Source organism: Sciurus carolinensis, chromosome 4 (genome assembly GCF_902686445.1).
Source record: "Sciurus carolinensis chromosome 4, mSciCar1.2, whole genome shotgun sequence".
NCBI lineage: Eukaryota > Metazoa > Chordata > Mammalia > Rodentia > Sciuridae > Sciurus > Sciurus carolinensis.
The window spans coordinates 171,265,980-171,286,806 of NC_062216.1; the positions used below are offsets into that span (position 1 = coordinate 171,265,980).

A 20,827-nucleotide genomic window follows, 5' to 3' on the forward strand; every position below is an offset into this window, starting at 1 on the left:
GGAGGGAAGCAGAGCTCTGAACTCTAAAAGTCACCAGGGGGTTAGGCTCAAATGTAAAGGTGGATCTTGCTGAGAGGAGCAGCGTGATCAGACCCAGAGACGGACAGTCTGACCCGGGGAAGCCAGGAAGGAAGGACAGGGATTCATCTTCTGAATACCTTTTTTCACACAGACTTGCTGATGGCTTTTTGTGGGCCCAATGCCAATGTTCCCTCTACTGGGGGCAGCCCCAAAGTGTGGTTAGTGGCCGCCTCCCTCTACACCTCAGCGGTACTGGCCTCCAGCCTGCACTGGACCGGGAAGAGAACAGCTCCAGGCCTGACACCTTGTCCGCATCTCTCGATACCAGAAAGCTCACCTCCCTGGGTGTCCAGTGTCAGGTGGAGGCTTCACAGGCCTCGTAGCAACCTGTGTGATACATCTTGTTACTGATGAGGACACCAGGACACCGAGGCTCTGAGAGTTGAAGTAAGCTGAGCAAAGCCACGTGGCCGGCAAAGTGAAGGCAGGACTCAAATTCAAGGTCTAGCTCGTGTGTGTTCAGAACCAGCTCTCCTCCTGCAAGCTTGAACCTGGATGCCAGCTTGAGCACATGGCTATCAGTTCCAGAGGCAGCTGGCTATGAGAAGCCCTGAGTAACTCAGCCACGAGGAGTCCCATCACTGGCCCAGCAGGACCTGGGAGGCACCTATGCTTGGCTGGGGCACATACCTAGGGATGGGCCTCTGCAGTTGGTCGTGACCTCTCCTGCTGGGGTTCCCAGACTCTCTGCTTGGTGTCCTGTCTTCCCCACCCAGGGAAAGGTTCAACTGAGAGGCCAGCAAAATAGATCCAGATCCCCCACACTGGACTCAGTGCAGAAATGCTGCTTTGTCTCTGGCACCACCCATCTGCAGCCATCTGGCCTGGTCCAGCTCTGCACCTCACTGAAAGCTGGGAACCAAAGGGCAGTTGACGTAACACGTCTACACACCCTCAGTGACCTGGCAGGGTGGCTGGCCTTAGGGACATGGGGCTGTTTACACTAGCAGGGAACAATGCCTTGCCAACACTGGTGAATAATTTGAAACAAATGCAAGGCCATGTAAACATTTCTCCCTCACTCCCAAGTGATAAGCCCTGAGATTAAGCAGGCAGGAAGGGGGGCTGCTCTTCTGCACCCTTTCCACATGTCCAAAGAGGCCTCGCCCTCCACCCCTAGTAGGGCCCCAAATCATGGATGCTGAGTCCCTTCAGGCCTGGGGTTCCCCCTTGCACCTTTTGCACCCCAAGGCTCCAGCCCTCAAACAGGACCACAACGAGGGCTGGAGGGCAACCAGCTGGGGTAGCTGGGCTTGTGAGACAGCTGCCCACCAGACAGGACAGGCTGGTCACTGGGAGGCCCCTATCAGGCCTAGCAGGGTACTATGGGTAACAGTCCTTTGGCTCTGACAAGTGGGGGTGGGGGACCAGCACGCCCTACTCCATGGCCCCCCAGCACTTGGCGCACTCTGTATGAGAGGAAGGAAGGGGGCCCACACCTGGGAGTCAGGTTCCCTGAATTCTGCCCCTATTACCTGACGGCCCAAGGGCAGTACAGAGACTTTGTCTGCAGGAAGTGCTTCAAATCTTGGGGACTACAAATTGTCCTCCAGGAAGCTCTCCTTGAGTGCTGTGGCATGAGCAGCCTCTTTCCTCTCTGCTATGAATTAACTGGCTGTTGCCGGCGCCGATGGACCTCTGTGGACACTCCATGTGGCAATCCTGCCCACCCCATGTCCACACCCAGGCGAGCTCAGGGCTGGCTGGGTACACTGTGGCCTCATTACCCCCACAACAGCACGTGTTGCCCCCAGGCTCCAGCTCAGGGTTTGGGCACTGGTTCACTCAATCCACACGCAGTCCCGCAGTGGGTAGAGTTCTTACTGTTCCTGATTCGCAGAGAACACAGATGCACGGAGAGGGGAAGAGACTTGCCCATGGCCCTGAAGAGGCAGTAAGGGGATCTGAAGCTCAATGAGTCGGTGCAGAGTGCCCCTCCACAACACAACTTTCTGGAAAGAGGAAGCATCCAGGCCAGTCATGGGGTAGCAGGTTGCCCAGGTAATGGTGCTGATTGGCCTCCCCTGGCCCTAAATACTCCCCTTTCTAGAACCCGGCACGACCTTCTGTGACTTCTTCCCAGGACTCAAAAAATTCATCCTCCTTAACTCCCAGGTCAGGTGGCCACTGTTCTCCTCTCCTTTTTCTGCCTGGACCACAGGGCCTGGCTGGGGACAGACCTGCATCTCCTTCATATCCTGCTCCCAGCAGAGAGGCAGGCTGAGAGGGTGCTCAGGCATCAGGAGGGTGCACAACATAGTAGGTCTGGGCCTGCACGTGGTGAGGCCAGGGAGCCCGTCCCCTGGGCAGGAAGCCCACTGGGGGAGCACGTCTGGCTCCCTGGGCACGCACAGGGCTGCACTTTAGGCTACCACAGCCAGGGCACCACTCCAGCCACTCTCCGGTCACCTCTGCTTCTGTTCTCTGAGCATGTCCCCTGGCTCACACGTGCCCATGTGTGCACACGAACACCTGTCTACTGACACAGTCCCTTTCCCGAAAGTTTTTCTTGCCCTTCTGAGTCCGCTTTCAATGTCTCTGTTCATTCATTCAGGCGCAAGCACTGAACACCTATCAAAGGGGACACAGCACTCTCCCGAGGCTGCCAACGCTTTAGGCCACAGCACAGGAACCAGAGGCTTCTTGGAGGGGATGTAGACCCTGGGCTGAGGACAGAGGAGTGCAAGGAGCTCTGTGACCTGAGGCTGAAGGAGGAGGAGGTGCCTGGAAGCAAAAACTGGAGGAAGGGGCAGGGCAAGGCCCAGTGGGAAAGGGGGAGAATTCCAGGGGGAGAATTCTGGAAACCACTAGGGAAAGTGGCTGGTTGAAGCCTAAAGCTTGTGTTAAGGTGCTCAGGAGAGCCAGACTTGGCGTGGAGATGAGGCTGCCCTAGGCTCCAGCTGCTTTGTGGCCTGTGACCCTCCAGGACTCCTGAAACACCAGCTCTATCTGGCCCTCCTCTCCTGGTGCGGTTGGCAGGGAGACAGTTCCTGGGGTAGACATCCGTGTGGTCTGACAGTGTCACCAACCACTGAGGCCCTGGCCTGTTTCCAATCCCAGGTCCAGGATCCCTGAGGGGATTTGGGCGGGCCCTCTGCCTCTGAATTCTGCTGGCAGCTCACAGACCTTCATCTTCATTTATAACCACAGAGGAAGGTCCCAGAAGGCAGGGAGCACCTTAGCATGGGGACACAGTTATAAAGAAGACTCTAGGAAGCTCCCTGCAGGAAACCCTTTTGATTGGCAGCAGAGCTGAAGGATGCAGAGTGCAGAGGACCCCAAGGCCCAGTTCTGTGAGGGACTGGGTGGGTCACCCTTCTCATGCATCGGCCTGCACCTCTGGGGGTGGATACACTCCCTCCTTTGACAGACAAGTACACTTTTAAGCTTGTGCGACCAGACCTAGGGGAGTTCCTTATTCTTCAGGGCCAGGCTGGGGTATAGGCAAGGAAGGGAGAGGAAGCTGAGTCTTGGACGTCCCTGCCTTGGGGGTCTTAGCTGTTGGAGCTGGAGACACTGTCAGTAAGAGATGAGCACTGTGGAGCCTGGGAGGGCAGTGGAGGGACTATGTACCTGGTGTGCAGCGGGTGCTCACTGGTTCAACCAAGGGCTATGGGAGGTGGCAGATGGGAGGACAGGAGACAGACAAGGGACCAAGGTAGGTCTGACATCAGGCAAAGGAGGGCCTCACTCCAGCTCAGCGACTGGCCCTGACCCCACCCAGCCACCCAGACCTGAGAAGCATCTTGTCCCTGGAGCTCTTGCCCCCTGTCCTCCCCACCCTGTCACTGAGGCTGTCATCTTGTGCTTACCACCTTGCCCAGCTGTCCCTCCAGCTCCCAGGGCACAGCCCTGGCTTGTACCTCAGTGTCCCCTACACTCAGTGTCCTCATGTCCAGTCTGTATACTTCTCCCATGGCTCTGGCACCCTGTCTTGATCACTCCTCCATGGGCCAGTGGCCACTGAGGACTCTAAGTCGGACAAGGACAAGGTGTCATGGCACCACGGTCCCAACAGGGTCTCTGGGATCAGGTCCCCTGGCCTCACTCTGTAGTGCCCTGCCATGAGCACAGGTCTGGTGTTGGGGTGGAGAGCAGACGGCCCTTAGCTGTGACTCCTGCTGTGTCTGCTCAGTGGGCTCCCACCTCAAGGTCCCCACCCTGCTCCCTGCCAACCACACATGGGTCACGCTGGGGTTGATGTCTGAGCTCGGTGGTTGACGGGCTTGTTTCCCAGCAGGAGGGGTCCCCAGAGCTACTCCAGCAGGCTGTCAGGGCATCTGCTTCCGCACGGCCTCTGCAGGCAGGACTGTGGTTTGCCCTTGAGGTTTGCTTTTGGCGCAAGGTGCTGGTGTTTGTTTTGATTAATAGCTGGCTGTCTGTCCTCCTTTGGACCAAGAATTCAGGTCTGCAGTTATTTATAACTAAAAATTACTTCTGGATCCAGTTTTGGTTGCTTTGTGTTTCCCATGAACGTCTTATGATTTGAAACAGAGACTTGTGCACTCGCTCCCTGCACATATCTCCACGGCTGCTGGGAGACTACTGTGTGTCAGGCCTGCCTGGCTCCAGTGTCCAGCTCCCACTGAGGGCAGGAACAGAGGCAGAGGCGCATCTCAGAGGCGGCCCAGACCTCCTGCCCTGAGGATTCCCACCTGGTCCTGAGGCTACAGTACAGCCGCCCTGGCGCCCTTCAGAAGGGCAAGGGTGTCTGAGGCACAAAGTCTCTTGGCTATCCAGTGGGTCTTGCAAAACTGCATTTGATGAGTTAAGTGTAAATAAATGAGAACCAGATGGATTTGATTTTGGGTAAAATACGCTGGGTCTCAGAGCTTTGGGGCTCAGGCTGTGAAGGTCCAGGGCAGTCTCTGAGCTGTTGAGAGCTGTGGCGCAGGCAGACAGGAGGCACGACCGCGTCTCCTGGGACCTGTCTGCTTGTTGCCCTGCCCATCAGCTAAGGCCTTCTCTGGGGGTCCTGATTCTCCAGCAGGTCAGCTGTGTGCAGCCCCTTGGCCTGGGCCTGAGTTTGAGCTCAGGGCTAGGAGACGAAGCACATGAGAGGGGGTCAACTTTCCAGTTCAGCAAGCCCCTGTCACACCCAACCCAAGCCAGTCGGGAGAGGCAGAGCTCTGCTGAAGCTGTGGCCTTCAGGGCTGCTCCCATGCCTGCTCATCCCATGCCTGTCCTGCACTCCACCACTGCCCTGCAGACCCTGCTGCGTAAGGTCTCTAGGGATGGGGGATACGCTGCCTAGCTCAGATGGTTGATCATGCCTCCTTAGAATAGTCTAGGTGGTGTCACCATGTGACTAAAACCTATGGGACCTGGCTTTTTCCCCAAGCCATACCAGATGGGACACAAGATTCAGGGAGTACCTCTGCCACACCTGAGGGAAGGCCACTCTGCCATGTCAGGCCAGGGCTTCCTTCTCTAGAATGCAGGGATAATAAGAGTTCCTGGGGTGTTTGGGAAATGAAAGGAAACAATGGAGGTCAAGCCCTCAGCGGAGCATCTGGCACACACCAACCGACAGTGCACACGAGCAACTACTGGGCGAGGCTCTGAACAGTCAGGATCACAGGCATGGACACAGGCTGTGGACAGCAGAATCCCTCCAGACTCAGCCACCTCAGCAGGCAGGGCACAGCCCGCCTCAGCCTTCAGGTCTCTAGGTGAGACACTGGGGCTCCTAAAACTGTCTGCCTCTGACAGCTCTGGGCTCTCACCCCTGCTGCCCTTCTCAGGCAAGCCCTAGGCTACGGAGGTGCTCAGAGCTGGCCCAGAACCGGGCACGGCTGCGTGTGGTCTGCTGGGGGAGAGGGCTTTCTCATGCTCTGCACACACCACTGCTTGCATTTCTCCAGTTTTTAAAATTGTTTTTGGGACAAAATTCACTTAACATAAAATTCACCACCTTAAATGTGTACCATAGTGGTGTTTAGCATGCTCGCTATGCTGTGTAACCGTCACTATGGATTCCAGAATGTTCCCATTACTCCAAGAAGTCATCCTGTGCCCATCTGCAGTTATTCCCACTCCCCCAAGTCCCTGGCAACCACACATCTACATTTTATCTCGATTTGCCTCTTCTGGACACTTCATAAAAACAATGAGACGATGTTCGTCTTTTTGTCCTGGCTGCCTTCAGATGGCACTGCTCGTGGCACATGCAGAGCCCCGCCCTTCCTCATGGCCGAGCAGCCTTCCATCGTCCCTATGTGCCAGGCTTCCTTAGCCTCCACCAGCAGATGGACTTCTGGGTCCATCTGCTACCTTCAGGCTATTTCGGACAATGCCGGGAACATTCATGGACAAGTGCTGTGTGACCAGGCCCGCAGGCCTCCTGGGTTGTGCCTCCGGGGCATCACTAGAGCACGTGGAGCTCTGGATCTCACTTTCCGAGGAGCTGTCCATTTTCTACAGGGCCACGCCACTGTCCATCCTAAAAGCAAAGTCGAAGTGTCCCGTTCTCCACATCTTATCACTCCTGTAGTCTTGTGTGTGTCTTACTTCAGTCTCCCACGTGGCTTTCACTCACATTTCCCTAACTGCTAATGATGCGGAGCATCTTGCCATGTACTTATGGGCCCCTTGGGTCTCCTTCAGAGAATTGTCTGTTCAAATCCTTGCCCTTTAAATCTGGTTGTCTTGGGTTGGAAGAGTTCTTTATATAACCCAGACACTAGATCCTTATCAGATGTGAAGGGAAACACTTCCTCCCATTCTGTGTGGACACTGCCTCCTTTAAAAGGGCCTAGGCCAGCACTAGACATGGGCAGCATAGGGCAGGGCTGGGCCATGGCAGCAAGGCCTGGGCTCCACTCCTGGGAGAGTTCACCCTGTCCTATGTCTTCCCCAGTCACTAGTCTGCCCAAAACTCTACTCTACTGATCTCTAAACTTAGACAACAGCCAATGGGCTGCCCACACTTGGGTGCCCAAAAGACATTACAAACTTGCCAGAGTCCCAGCTGAACTCCTATTACCACCTCCCATGAAAGAGCAGAACAGAATGAAGCCGGGTTCTGCCATCAGCCTCCCCATCTCAGCAAATGGCTATAAAATGCCCACAGTCTCTTTGGTCCCAACACCTGGCAGTCAATCTCCATACCATCTTCCCATCCCATATCTATGCCCCAGCAGCTGCACCTGCTACAACCCCAAGGACAACCGCCTCCTCACTGCCATAGCTGGGCTAGCCAGCTGGTTCCCTCTCCCTGGCCTAGGTCACTGCCTTGGCCTCTCCACTGGCCTCCCTGCTTCTGCATTGTTCCTGCTAACCCAGTCATCCTTCTTGACACTGTGACCTCAAAAAGTGCCACCCTGCTGTGCTATCCCCTGTGTGAGAGCCCCACAAGGCCCCAAGAATACACGCTCCCTTCCCTGTACACCAAGGCCTCCAGAACACTCCGGTTGTGTCCCTACCTGTCTTACCCTCACTCACAGACTCCAGCCCATGTCTCTGCCCTCCCTTGACCACACCTGTCCTTTCTCCACTTCCAGCCCTCTGCACTTTCTCTCTGCTTAGAGTGTTCTCCCCTTACTTTGGCACAACTGGCTCCTACTCCAGACTTCAGCTTGCAAGTCACTTCCCCAGAGACACTCCCCTGACTACCAACCTAAAGCATCCACCAGGCCACTGCACCAGGTGGCCCTGCTCTGCTTCCTTCAGAACTCCTCCAGCTACCTGGCATCTCCTCTGGGATTGTTCCTCTCCATCTCTCTCTAGATAACAGCCTTGAAAACAGGGGCTGCCTCAAGCACTGCTGTGTTTCAGGGTGTGGGACAGTGCATGGGCACCTCACGTATCTGTGGGCCAAGTAACTGAACTTACAGCAACAGGCTTGGGGAGAGGAGTTTCTGACCTAGCTATCCAGGGCCCTGGCTCAAGGCCAGTCCCACAGGATCAGTTGCTTGGCCTTTGGTGTCGTGTCCTAACAGGTGGGCTGCACAGGGGCTGCCCATGAGGGCCTCTAGTCCTTGGATCCAGCCAAGAAGCAGATCTAGCAGAGTGAGAGCGAGTGTGCCTGGTTGCAGGTGGCTCCTGGGGGCCTGAAGCCACGGTGTGTCTGGAGGTCTGAAGGCATGAGGGAAGGACTGTGCTCGTCTACCCGCCCCAGCCTCGTCCAGGAAGTTGCCCAATGTGGAGTGGACATGGCCTGCCCCTGGGAGCTGATGGGGAGGTCAGTGCCTGCACTGGTCTGGCGCCCAGTGCTCTTCCTGTCTTTTTGGTGGGTGATGGCCTCGCATGTGCGCTGGGAGGGAGCATAGCCCAGCATGTCCTCCTGCCCTGATACAGCACCAAGGTCGCTACTGGAGACGAGCTGCATAGCACGTCAGTGTTTCAGGAAGTGGGCAAAATGGGGTCGCAGGGGACCTCCTCCTGGCTGACACTTCATGGACCTTCTTCCAGGCACTGCTGTTAATCATGAAGCAAGGGCAGGGGAGGGGCTGCAGGAGCCAGGAGGGTCTCGCTGAGCTTCAGCCCTGCTCTGTGTCAGGCATGCTCCTGTGCATCCCGCTGAACCTTGGCGGGTGGGGCAGTCCTACAACCAGAGGCTCTGCAGCCAGCAGCCTGCCCATGGTCCCCAGTAGTGACAGACAGAGTCAGGATGGGAATGGGAGACTTTCCTCCCCACATGCCCCTGACAGCACAGCTGTGAATGTGCTCCTGGCCCAACATCTGCGGGAAGTGCTAGAGTTTTAAACAATTTCTTTTGATGCAAATGAGAATGGAGGGCCAGAGGGGAAGGAGGAAAACCAAACAAACAAGTCATGGAAGCAGACTGATAGCTCTGGGGAAAGAGCGGGGTTGTAACTAACGTCTTTGGAAGCACAGCCCAGCTGGGTGCGATGGCCTAGGAGGGCTGCAGGCAACAAGGTGGGCAGCTGGGGGCCTTACCCCTCATAAGAGAAGCTCCCTGCACCAAGGGCGTGCCCAGGAGCGCCATGTGACCTCTTGTTGATACAGGTTGACAAGGGTCTCCTGGTCAGTCTGCCCTGCCTGAGCAGCCAGGTGGACCATCTAGAATTCTGAACCTTCAGGCACCCGTTCTTCCCACTGGAATCTGGCACTTTCTTCCACCTTCTAAAGCTGGTGGGTGTTAAGCTGCCAGCCTTTCCCCAGCAGCTGGCCGCTCCTTCTCCCTGATGGTGCCTCCGCTGGCACCTAAGAGATTTCTGTGCAGGTGAGGGCTGCACACCCAGACTGCGGGCATGTGCTGTCCGGGCCACTTGGCCTCCTGCACACATCCTGGGCAGAGAGGTGGTGAGGCGCTGGTTAATCCCGACGGGGTGAGAGTCCTGCAGACTGGAAGACTGCTGGGGTGCGGGGGAGGCAGACCACACTGAGAGGCAGGGCGCCTCTTTCTAGGGTAGCTGAGGACCAGTGTGGGGAAAGGCACATTTGGTGGCAAAATGTGACAGGTCTCTGCGGAGAAGCTGGAGTGGAAGGGCCATAGCCATGTGGCGGGAAGGGCTGGGAGGCAGGCTCAGGTGTGGAGTGCTCCAGGTGCAGTCATGAGGCCCGCCTTGCTAGGCCTGCAGGCTTAAGCCTCCAGGTCTCTGACCAGGGGACTGGGGTGCCTGGCTCCAGTGACAGAAATCGCCTTTTTCACACACTACCACCTCCCTGAGCCCACACTTCTACCTGGCTGAGCTCGTCTACATCCAGGCTTTGTAAGTGCTGTTCCCACCTCCTAAAATGCCCTCCCCTCCCCCACCGCTCCTCCCACCTGGGGACCCTCCACTCATTCCAGGCAGGGCAAGTTGCTCTCCCGCCCGTCCCTCAGCACACACACCTGGTATTAATTACACACAGGACGTTGTACTGGGAGCCTCTCCACATGGCCCGGAGCTCCCTGGGGCAAGAATCACCTCTAACTAATCTCAGAACCCCTGACCTGGCAGACATGGGCGTGCAGGGGCTTTGCTCGCTAGGAGTCTGCCCTGTTACAAGTCATTTCTCCAGGACATTGTTGCTGTCCCAGTCAGATGGTCAGAGGCAGTGGCGCTTACTGGGTGCCCACCGGCTGCTGGTTCCCCACATCCTGGGCTTTGATTACATTCCCTCATCTCCGCCACACAATTGTACACCAACAGTGAAAAGAGTCCTGATGGAATATTGGGGGAAGCGTGCACATCAGTTATGTTATAACCACATACTGTTATATCTACGCCCCACAGTACTGAACACGGACACCGGGATGTAAGAACTGTTGATCTGCAAGGGTGGCCAGGTAATGGAGAATTATTTTGTCTTTTCTCTTGATTCCTGAGTGGTGTGGCCCAATTGTCCCACGTGTGGAAGGTAGGTAAGTGAACAGACACTCAGGGCTTGGTCTGACTTCAGTGGTCCAAGTGCAGGGCAGAGAGGTGTGGGGAACAGAGTGGGGGGTCAGAGAGGAGGTGCACAGGTTGGGGTACTGAGTGCCTGGGGCTGGCAAGGGGAGCTGTATGTGCAGAGCCCTGGGGGTGGAGGACAAGGCAGGATCTGCTACAAGTCGTTTCTCCAGGGCATCTTTGTGTCCCAACCAGGTGGTCCCAGCAGTGGCGGCTCTTACTAGCCACTCACTGGCCACTTACTACTTAGTTTTCTGGGAGCATAAGGAGGAAAGGTAGGGCTGGGGTGGCAGGCAGAGTCCAGCAATGAACCACTGGTGGCAGCAATCTGGCCTGTGGGATCCTGTCCTTGTCACTAAAGCAGCACCTGGGAGGTTACAAGAGACCCCATACCAAGCAGCCAGGCAGCTGCCAGAGCAGCCCACTTCCCACAAATGAGGAGCATCATTGGGCACAAAGTGTCTCTGCCAACTGTCTATTTCTAGTTGCATGTGGTTGGGATGAGGTGGGTGACGGGGAGGGGTGCTGGGGCACAGGGCTGGCTAATGGCCACTAGAAATAGTCAAGGCCTGTCCAGGTGTGGTGGGGTTAGGAGGGTCGCTCCAGCATGTGCCAAGATGCAGCTGGGTGAACCTGGGTGACCCATTCAGGTGACCCTGAATGCTGCCCAGGGCCTAGCTGCTCCAAGACAAGCCAAAGTGCTGGCAGAGAGGCTGCTGGACGGAGACTCTGGGACGCTCATCTTGCTAGTGCCCCAGTTTGGGTACACAGTGTGGTGTGTGGTCTGGGATGGGGATGTTTTGGTGGCAGGGTATTTTTAAAGAATCTTCATAAGACACTTACTTCTTGTTTACTCCTCAGAGTTGTGACCCAGCCCTTGGCATAGGGATTGCAGAGGGGGACAGGCAAAGGCAAGTGTCTGCCTGCCGGGCCGCCCTCTGTCCACAGCAGGGTGTTTTTCTTTGCTGTTTATGGACTTGTATTCTCTGCCCTGGGACAGAGCAGGACTTCTTCCCTAAGCCACCAAATCCAGACCTATGCAAAGGTGGGGCTGCCACGGAGCAGAGTGAGGACAGATTTTGGCTCAGAGGAAGGAGGACACTCTGACCACTGGCAAACACTCCACCTCCCAGGGCAATGTATCCGGGGGGACAGGAGAGGGAGGGAGCAGGAGGCCCATGCCCCTCATGCCTGTTGTATGCCATTCTTCCAGAGTGACCTCCTGGGGCCGCCATCATACCTCCTTACCAGGCAGTAAAAATGAGCAGAGAACTGGCCCCAAACTACCAGCCAGGAAGGGAGTGGGAGTCAAGGCCCAGGGAGTCTGATTCCCAAGTCCATGTTCTCCCCACACCTGGAGAAGGTCAGCAGGTCTCCCCAGCTGGGTGTGTGCTGACACTGCCCAAGAACCAGCTGTGCCCCCTTCACTGTCAAGTCGTGCTCCTCCCAATGGTCAGGGTCAAATATTCTGTCCCTTAACCTGGCCACCTGCCATCTCTCCATTATACAAATGAGCCTGTGCAGGCCCCAGGACAAGAAGCCAAGTCCACCTGGAGCTCGGCCCTCTAGGGGTTCCCAAGGAAGCAGAGGAGACCTGCTCCAAGACGTACAGCACTGAGCCGCAGGGAAGCCAGGGAGGGTGAGCGCAGGGTCTCCGGAAGCCAAGACCTGAGGGGTCAACATCAGGAGGCAGGAGAAGGGAGATTCCAGGGACAGGAACAGCAGGTGCCAGAGCGCTAGAGAGCAGAAAGGGCAGGAGTGCGAGGCCAAGAGAAGTTGTTCCATGGGCTGGAGGTCAGACTAGGAACGCGCAGCACGGAGCAGACAGTGACTGCATCTTGCTGGGAAAAGGACACACAAAAGAGCCTGGCCACTGTCCCCTGAGTCCAAATCATATGGACACCAAGCTACCAGGTCACAAGGTGCTGCAGGGAGAAGCAGCCCAGCCAGGGGGTCTCAGACTGTATTACAGGGGTCCGGGGGGCTTCAGGGATTGGGGTGGGCTCCAGGGTGAGCAGCCACTCCTGACTCCTGCTTCAGTGGAAAGTGCAACCACCACACGATTCTGACTGAATAAAAGGCATTCTGTGCCATAAACCAGACCCACAAGATCTGAAAACCACTGGCTGATTCCCATTCGTATGTCACATATGATGTGGAAACTGAGACACAAGCAGGGAGTTTCTCAGTCTCCCAGAAAGTCGATGGCCCAAAGAAGCTGACTCAGCCAGTGTTCCTTTAGTGCAGGCAGCTACTCAGTGCCCTGGCTCCCCAGTTCTGAGCTGGTCCTGAGTACAGGCTATGGAAAGCCAATGCCCCTTAAAACATGCCTGGGTCTGAATTGGCCCATCTCTCTACACCAGCACCAGGAGCCCCCATTTCTGCAGTGACCTGGGGAAAGAAGGAGGCTCGTTTATAAAGATGCATACTATTGTCTAGGGTGTTTCTTTTTCTGAGGCCAAGGAATTCCCATCAAATTAACAGTTATAAAAAGACAAGAGGAGAAGGGGTCTTGAATCTGACTTGTACTTTGACAGCAAATCCCTCAAGGCAAGTGTGTTTAGAACCACCTGAATGTGGGCCAAGAACAGAGAAAAGGTGGGTGTGGGGTGGGTGTAAATAAAGAGAATGGGAAGAAACCGCCTCGGTTTACCTTAGAAAACACTGGTGTTTATGGAGCAAGCCCAGGACTGACCGGAGCTGTTTAGTCTTACACTAGACGGTCAGCATTCCTTCTCCCAGCAGGAAGCGCGCTGGAGCTGTTCGAGTATAAAGACAAATAAACCTCGGCCACTCCCGCCTTCACAGGCTCCGGGGAGCAGTGCTGGCTCCAGCTGCCCTCTGGGAGGGAGCTGGTGTGAGCCCTGTCATCATGCCACCCAGCAGCCCAGCCCAGCCAGGGGACCTCGACCCTCTGCGGCAGGGAAGTGTCTGGTTGTCCTGGGTGACCGCCTCCCAGGTGTAGCTGGGCTCCAGGCCTGCGCAGCCCCCTGAGTGCCCTCCTGCTCCTCCTCACTTGGCAGCCACGCACGTCACCTGCACACCCAATCTCCTCATTGATCCTGACAGACAGAGACCAGCCCCATTTTGCAGAGACCCAAACTGAGACTCAGGAATGAGGTGATATGACCCAGGCTACAAATGGGAGAGGAATCCCTGATGTCAGGTGACCCCATGCCAATGGACCAATAACGCAAGGACTGAGAGGAGAGGGAAGCTTTCTGACCTCCAGTTCATCTGGCAGCAGAGAGGGACTTGAGATCCCTGCCAGGGGCTTTGCATGCAGCCTGGGCCAAAGCTCATCCCCTGCATCTTTGCCAGCTCAAAAATACATCCGCTTTCTTTACAAAGTGCTCTGAGTAGAAATAAAGGATGATTAGATCATTTACATCTGTGGAGCCTTGTCATGCGCCAGGCACTGTGGTGTGAGTTTCATGAAGTTCGAGTCATTTGGCCTGTCTCCTCACAGGCAAATAAGCATGGTCACAGGCCCCACCTTGCATAATAGGAAACAGAGTCCCAGAGAAGCTGAGTTACTTGCCCAAGGTCACACAGTAAGTGATGAAATCAGGGTTCAAAGCCAGCAGGTAGAGAGTGTCATCCACCTTCAGGTCATGAGCTCCCACCCAGAGCAGGGCACAGGTAAGGTGCTCATGAAACTTTCAGGAAACAAATTAACGTCAAGATCCCTGGCTTTCAAAGCCATCTAGAAGTTTATATCTCTCATGGTCCCCCAGGTCTGACTACTCTGAAGATGTCTGAACTTGTGTGGTGTTTCCATTTGGATGACTGTTTCCATGGCAGACAGAAGTCATCCCAAATGACTCTTGAGTCCTGAACCCCACCCCACCCTAACATCTGTCTAGCCCTTAGTCTTCCTCATCTCAGCCATGCCAGCACAGACACACAGAAACTGCAGGAAAAGCCGAGCAGGTGGCCTTGCTCTCGTTCTCCCTTGCCGCCTACATCTAACCCATTAGGAATTCTTGTCGGCTCTTTCTAAAATCTGCTCTGAGTTCGACCATAGGTTCTGTTGTTGTCATCTTGCATTGAGTCACTGACACCTCTGACCCAGACCACTGCAGTGGTCTCCCTGCTTAAGTCACGTTACTTCTTACTGCCCTAACAAATTCTCTTCTGCGCAGGCAAGAAGGGGATTTTTATCAAAATGTCAGTCAGAACATGTCACTCTCTGGTTTAGATATCCTGTTCCTTCCCAATTAACAGAATAAAACCCTAACCCCTGTCTACCATGTAGGAGACTCGCAGAGCCTGGTCCTGCCTGACTCCTGCCCTCTCCTCATTCTGACACTCTCTCACGCCGACCTGTCCCAAACTCACTTAGCTTGTCCGCATTTCAGGGCCACACACTTGTCCCCCTTTTCCCTAGACAGGATCTTTCCTAGATCCTTGACTAGCACTTCTTCCTTCTCACTCAGGCCTGTGTTCCTTCCCTCACGTCTGGGTGGACCTTTGTAACCGCCTTCACTGTAGAGTCTGGGGGAAGTGACTTCTGAGGCCAGACTGTAAAAGTTCCACACACTTGATCTTGTCCTGTGAGGACCATGCAGAGAGACCTTCAGAAAGGCTCCCCTAAGTGTCATGGCCAGCAGCCAAGATCAACCACTAGACATGAGCAGAAAGCTTCCAGATGATTCTAGTTCCTGGCCATCAGGTCAGCCCTGGCTTCATGTCTTCCTGCTGAGGCCCCAGACACCATGAGCAGAGACTAGCCATCCCTGCTGGGCCCCGTCTGAATTCCTGATCCACAGACTCCACGAGCAGAGTGGGATGGTCTTGGGTCACTCAGTGTGGGCGGCTTTCATGCCCACCAGTACCTGGAAGCCTACCTATCCAAAGTGGCCACCCTTCCCCCAGTACCTTCTCTCCTGCTATTTTGTTTTAGTACCTTTTTGGTGGATCTGACCTTTGCTGGGTTGTATGCGCGTGTGGGTAGTCCTTCTCTCCTCGCTCTGTGAGTCCTTAACTGTGGTGACAGCACTGGTTTTCTTCACGATTGTATGTACCCTCCACACTGAAAACTCTGGCACACAGTAGGTGTTCAAAATAAACAATTTTTGAGGAAACAGATGACTGAATGTCAGGCAGAAGGTGCTGCTTTGCCATCGCAGCCGTCTACCTTCTGCTACAGTCATTAGTACTTCCGTCTTCCCTGCCAGCCTGGAACCCTGAGTGAGATGGACCATCTCACTCCTCTTTATCTGCCATGTGCCCAGCACAGAGGTCAGCTGAGTGGGAGCTTGTCCCAGGTAGTGAGCTACTTCTACAAATTCTTTTATCCATTCATTCTACAAATATTTATTTAAACGCCCACGGTCTGCCTGGTACTGCACTAGGTTCTGGGAGGCAGGCAGAGAGTAAGCAAGACATCCTGCTTTCAGAGAAGGATCACAGACAGGGCCGCAGGGGAAGTGAACAGCATGGAGAGGCCAGAGAGGACCCCCGAGCAATGGGAGAGGAGAGCTGGGTGCTGACAAGCAGGGTCTCGTTAGGTCCATGATGGGGCAGCCTGTCACCTGAGAGCTATGCTGAGGCAAGGAGGGCAGGGTGGGAGGAGAGGGGAAGAGGCTGGCAGGCAGGGCCCTGGCCTGAGGGGCCTTGGGAGCCAGAGCAGTAGGCCCAGCACTACCTGGGAAGCCATGGGAGCCCTGCAGGAGGCCCTGGGAGAGAAGGACTCCGCACAGACAGACGGGGTGAGACAATGTCCCTAGGGACGTCCAGGTTGTCTAAACAAGGCAGCGAGTTCTTTTCCTGGCCTAGGCAGGCAGAATGGGCATTGGGGAGGGGGAGCTCTTGGCATGAACTCTCTGGAGTGAGGACTACCCCCTTGCCCTCTAGTGCCCTAGCACTAGCCTGATGCGGGGATTTCCAAGTGCCTTCAGTGACTCAGGGATAGATGGCTGTCTAACACTGAGTGAAGCCAGCTGGCACTGTCTTGGTCATTGTGGGTCAGGGGCTGGGCAGTGGGCACAGGCTTACAAGCCTTGTCTTGAACTGGCAAAATTACAGGCCTGTTCGCTGGCCCCAGCTCAACTTCTCATAGCTATTATGACCTTGAGTAGGAAACTCCCCTCCCTAAGTCTTAGTTTCCTCACGTATAAAAAGAGGACACTAAGGGCTTCTGCCCACAAATGTCACAGGACCTGGGAAAGAACACGGGCCCCATGCGGGGTGGCTCCCGCAACACAGGGAGCCTGACAGTGCCCCTCATCTCACCTCATGGAGCTCAGCTGAGTGCAAGGTGGGGCACACACTAGTGCTCATGGGGTCCACAGAGTGATCTGGTTAATCCGTCAGTTCTGCCCAGCCTGGTAGGGATGACTGCTCCTCAACAGGGATAAAAAACACTGAACGTCCAAAACTCAAACTGTGAGCAACTTGAGAAACATATTTTTCAGTAAGTCAAGGTAAAGACTAAGGTCGAAGAAAACATCTGGTTAAGTGAACTAATGGCTTCAGAGAAAAAGGAACCTTGCTTTGTGGAGACAGGAAAAATCATCCACTGCTGGTTTTAATTTAAGATGAAAAAAACCTTATTCTATTAGCCTTCGTACTGCTCTGCTGTCCAAGTGCGTGGAGTGTGGAATAATATTTTTCAAACAGAACTACTGCTATTTCAAGTAATTACACAGCTAAAAGCAGACATTTGGGGCTGAGCAAGATCTCATCATGGTTCCAATTCCCTCTAGTGTCATTTTCTGTTATATTTGAGAAATTCCTCAATAAAGATGTCAAATAGAGAGAGGGCTACACTCCCCAGGGGACAGAGTTGGCCACTTTCCAAGACACGGCCACGGGCAAGCCATCTCCACAAGAAAAGAGCCTCATTTCCTCAAAAGAAAGGGGAAGAAAAGGTTCCACTGTGAGAACTCAGACAAGAGCCCCCAGCCCCAGCCTCCTCTGAACCCTCCCCATTCACTTCCAAGGTGATGGGGATTTGCCACCATCCCGGAGGAATCTAGTGGTGGTTCAGAGAGGAATGTTACAACTGGGCCAAACTTGACCCAGACTTCTGGAGCCAAAACAGCCGGCCCCACCCTCCCAATGCGTGATGGGCCATGGGCTGAGACAACCTCAAAGGACTTTCCAACAAAGCAGTCAGCCTCTCGCTGCCAGCAAGCACCCGCTGGGCTGGTTCTGAGTTTTGTCAGGTGGCACGAACACAATTCCAGGTAGGTAGTCAAATGACTGAAGCAGACTGGTGAGCAACAGGGAGCAGCGGGGACTGTGGCAATCAGGAGAGCACACATCCCCTCCAAGGGAAGGGGCTGTGAGCCCATTTCAGTTGATGCTAGCAACACACTTAGGCTTGGACAGGAGGTGGCCCTGCCCTGGACCTCACACTCTGGGCTCCCTGCTCTGCCCCTCCTCTAGCCACAGCCCTCCCTATGCAGTAAGGAGTCCAGGGCGTGAGGTGTGGTTCACGGACACCTGGAACATACCTACCGCTCTAGACTATATCCCGGGTATTTGGGGACCCTAAAATTCCCTGCCAAAATGTTCAGTTCTCAGAGAGACAGGTGATGGCGCTTAGGTCTGCACCACGGCAAAAAGGCAGTTGCTTTTGGGGTGAATGGCCAGAGCTCCAACATCCTCAGGCTCACTGTGGTGTGGGATAGAGCCAGGTGTGTGGAGGAGGGAAAGAAGCAGACACAGTCCACACTACAACTTTATGGCATGAAAGTTCACAGAGACCTAGAATTCTGAATTCAAGTCTAGTCTTGTGAGTCATTAGGAAGGAATGTTCGTCCACATAGAAGAGACAGAGTATATTCTGGGTTTGGAGCTTTGTCATTACTGTAAAACATACAGCCATGTAGGTATGGGTCTCCATTTACACTCCTGCCCCAAGTCCCACAAATGTCAGGGGCTGCATGACTATGGCTAAGCAGAAGTGATGTTGGAAATAACGATTTTTATGTGATAGCCCCTAATTTTTAAGCATTGACAAGCCATTCAATAATAATAATAATAGCAAACACCACCACTGTGTGGATAAACCAGACGTGTAAATGGGTCAGACAAGGGCTGTAGCTGCCAGCCTGAAACCTCAGCCACAATACGGTGACAACGGTCAGTACCAGGATGGAGCTTTACACCTGTGTGCAGAGCTCTCCAGGTCTCCTTCAGGTCTAATCCCCACCCGCTCTTCTGAGGCTGGCATTGCTGACCTACTTCATAGTGGGCCTACGAAGGATAGGAAGGTGGAGGAGCTGACCCAAAGCATCAGTGGTGGTGCCAGAGTATGACCTTGAATCTTCTAACTCCAGGCCCAGCTGGACGTGGGGCAGTGTCTGTTTCGGCTCCCATGTCCTAAGACTGTAGCAGGTACCTAATTCTTACAGCACTTCAGGGGTGAGGGGGCTGAGGCTCTAAAAGGTCACTGACTAGCCAGCCTAAGGTCACAGCTCAATCTGGGTTGGAGCTGGCTGGAACTGAGGTCCGACTTCCCCGAGCTGGAGTTCCATCTTGAGAAGAAAATAGATCAAACAAAAAGAAGTCTGTTGGGAAGGGTCTCCCTCAGTCGAAAGCAGAGCTGCCACAGGGAGCGCTTTTCCTGGTTGCTGTATGTACATGTCTGAGTCATGTGAAGTCGCACTCTTCATTCAGGGAAGGTGGTGAGGCATGGGGCAGTGGGAACCTAACCCAGTTTTTAAAAATTAATCAGTGTGAAAAAAAAAAAATCCACTGTAAAAACAATGCTGTTGAAACAAAGATCCACCCAGACTCCACGCACTGGTGTGTGGGGTCGGGCCAGGAGGCCCAGGATGCACCTTCTGTGGACAACAGCAAGGGTGTTTATAGGCAGGTGGTTCTGCACGGCTGGAGTGCTGGGCTGGCAGTGGAGACCTGTGTGTCAGACACAACCCAGGGAGTGCAGACAGGGGCTCTGGCCCAGGTGAGGCCCTGAGGGTGTCAAACCAGCCCACATCAATGCATCTCATCTGAAAGCTGTGGTGTTTGGGGTCTGACCAGGCACTCTCATCTGAAATCTCACACTGAAATATCACAAGAATCCTAAAAGATAGGGCTTATGCATTCCATTTCACAGATAAGGAAACTGAGGCGCAAGAGAGGTGAAGTCACTGGTCAAGGGTCACACCACTCGAACTGGAAAGCCAGGGTTTAAGTCCCAAACTGGCAGTTCCCAAGGTGTGTTCTCTTGGCCACTGAGTGATACTGCCTGTTTCTAAAGGGCTGTCCCCCACAGGGACTGAAAGCTCTGCCCGCACTGACTAATGGGTTACTGAAACATACCCTACACTATCACTTGACAGATGTGCAAATGACTGGGAAAGTGGAGCGCTTGCATTTTGGGTAATGAGATTAAATGAGATTACGCTTGGACAATACTTAACTGGGGTGTGCCACAATACACTAGCTGCCTGGTCCTGTGGCCCCATCAACTCCTCCCACACACCCTGAGCCCAGCCTTGAGGAACTGCCTGCAACCTTCCAGGCAGTCCGGGCCCTCCACCTAGCCAACTTCTCCCAGTCTCCAGAGATCCCACTTCGAGCTAGCTCCTCTTTGAAGCCCCCTGTTAGCCCTGCTCTCATCCCCACCCCCACCCCCACCAGGAGAAACTTTTCACAGGCACTTGCTACCCAGGCCTCTGTTTTGGCACTGATTTGGGTGTAACTGCATGTTCACAGATCTGTTTCCCACAACAAGATCATCTGAGACCCAACATGAATTAAACAGAAACAGGCAGGGACTCAGGCTAACATGCCACTAAGAAGCAGAGTCTCCAAGTGCTCAGAGTCATGCTGTCCATACTATGTGCCAAAAAACTAGGTGGCAGGATGGAAGTTTTACTCAGCCTTTTTGGAAAGTGCTGCATCAAAGGCCATCAAAGATCCAAATGACCTTTTGGTTCCTTAGTTCCACTCAAGAGAAGCATTCCTAAAAAAACACATGGGAAAACAGGAAAGAGAAGTTTTATACCCAGAATCACCTTTGGATTCTGATGGTGAAAATACACAAGAGGAGACTAATGGAATACAACAGCAGAACTAAGACACTTTCCAATTTTTTTCCTTACTCTTCTATATTTTTCTAGTTTTATCTTGTAAAAGTGAACTAGGCATATACATTTTATATAACTGGCTTGAAAATATATTTGTGCCATGGGGATATGCAGGTATACAAGACTGTGGGCTGAACCGTGTCTCATTGAGATTTTTATGTCGAAGGAATTCAACCTCTAATACCTCCATATGTGATTATCTTTGGAGACAGGACCTTTAAAGAGGTAAGTAAATTAAAAATAGAATTGTTAGTTTGGGTCCTACTCCAGCATGATGGGTGTCCTCACAAGAAGAGATTAGGGCACAGAGAAACACCCAACATATGCATACACAATAGGAAGACCACATGAAGACAC

At 54.0% G+C, this 20,827-nt stretch overlaps 1 protein-coding gene across 4 annotated transcripts in view; it reads right to left on the reverse strand.

The window, feature by feature from the left end:
• Scube1 (signal peptide, CUB domain and EGF like domain containing 1) overlaps positions 1 to 20,827 on the reverse strand; it is a 127,291-nt gene that overhangs the window by 82,278 nt on the left and 24,186 nt on the right. The gene's annotated exons all lie outside the window — the stretch shown is intronic.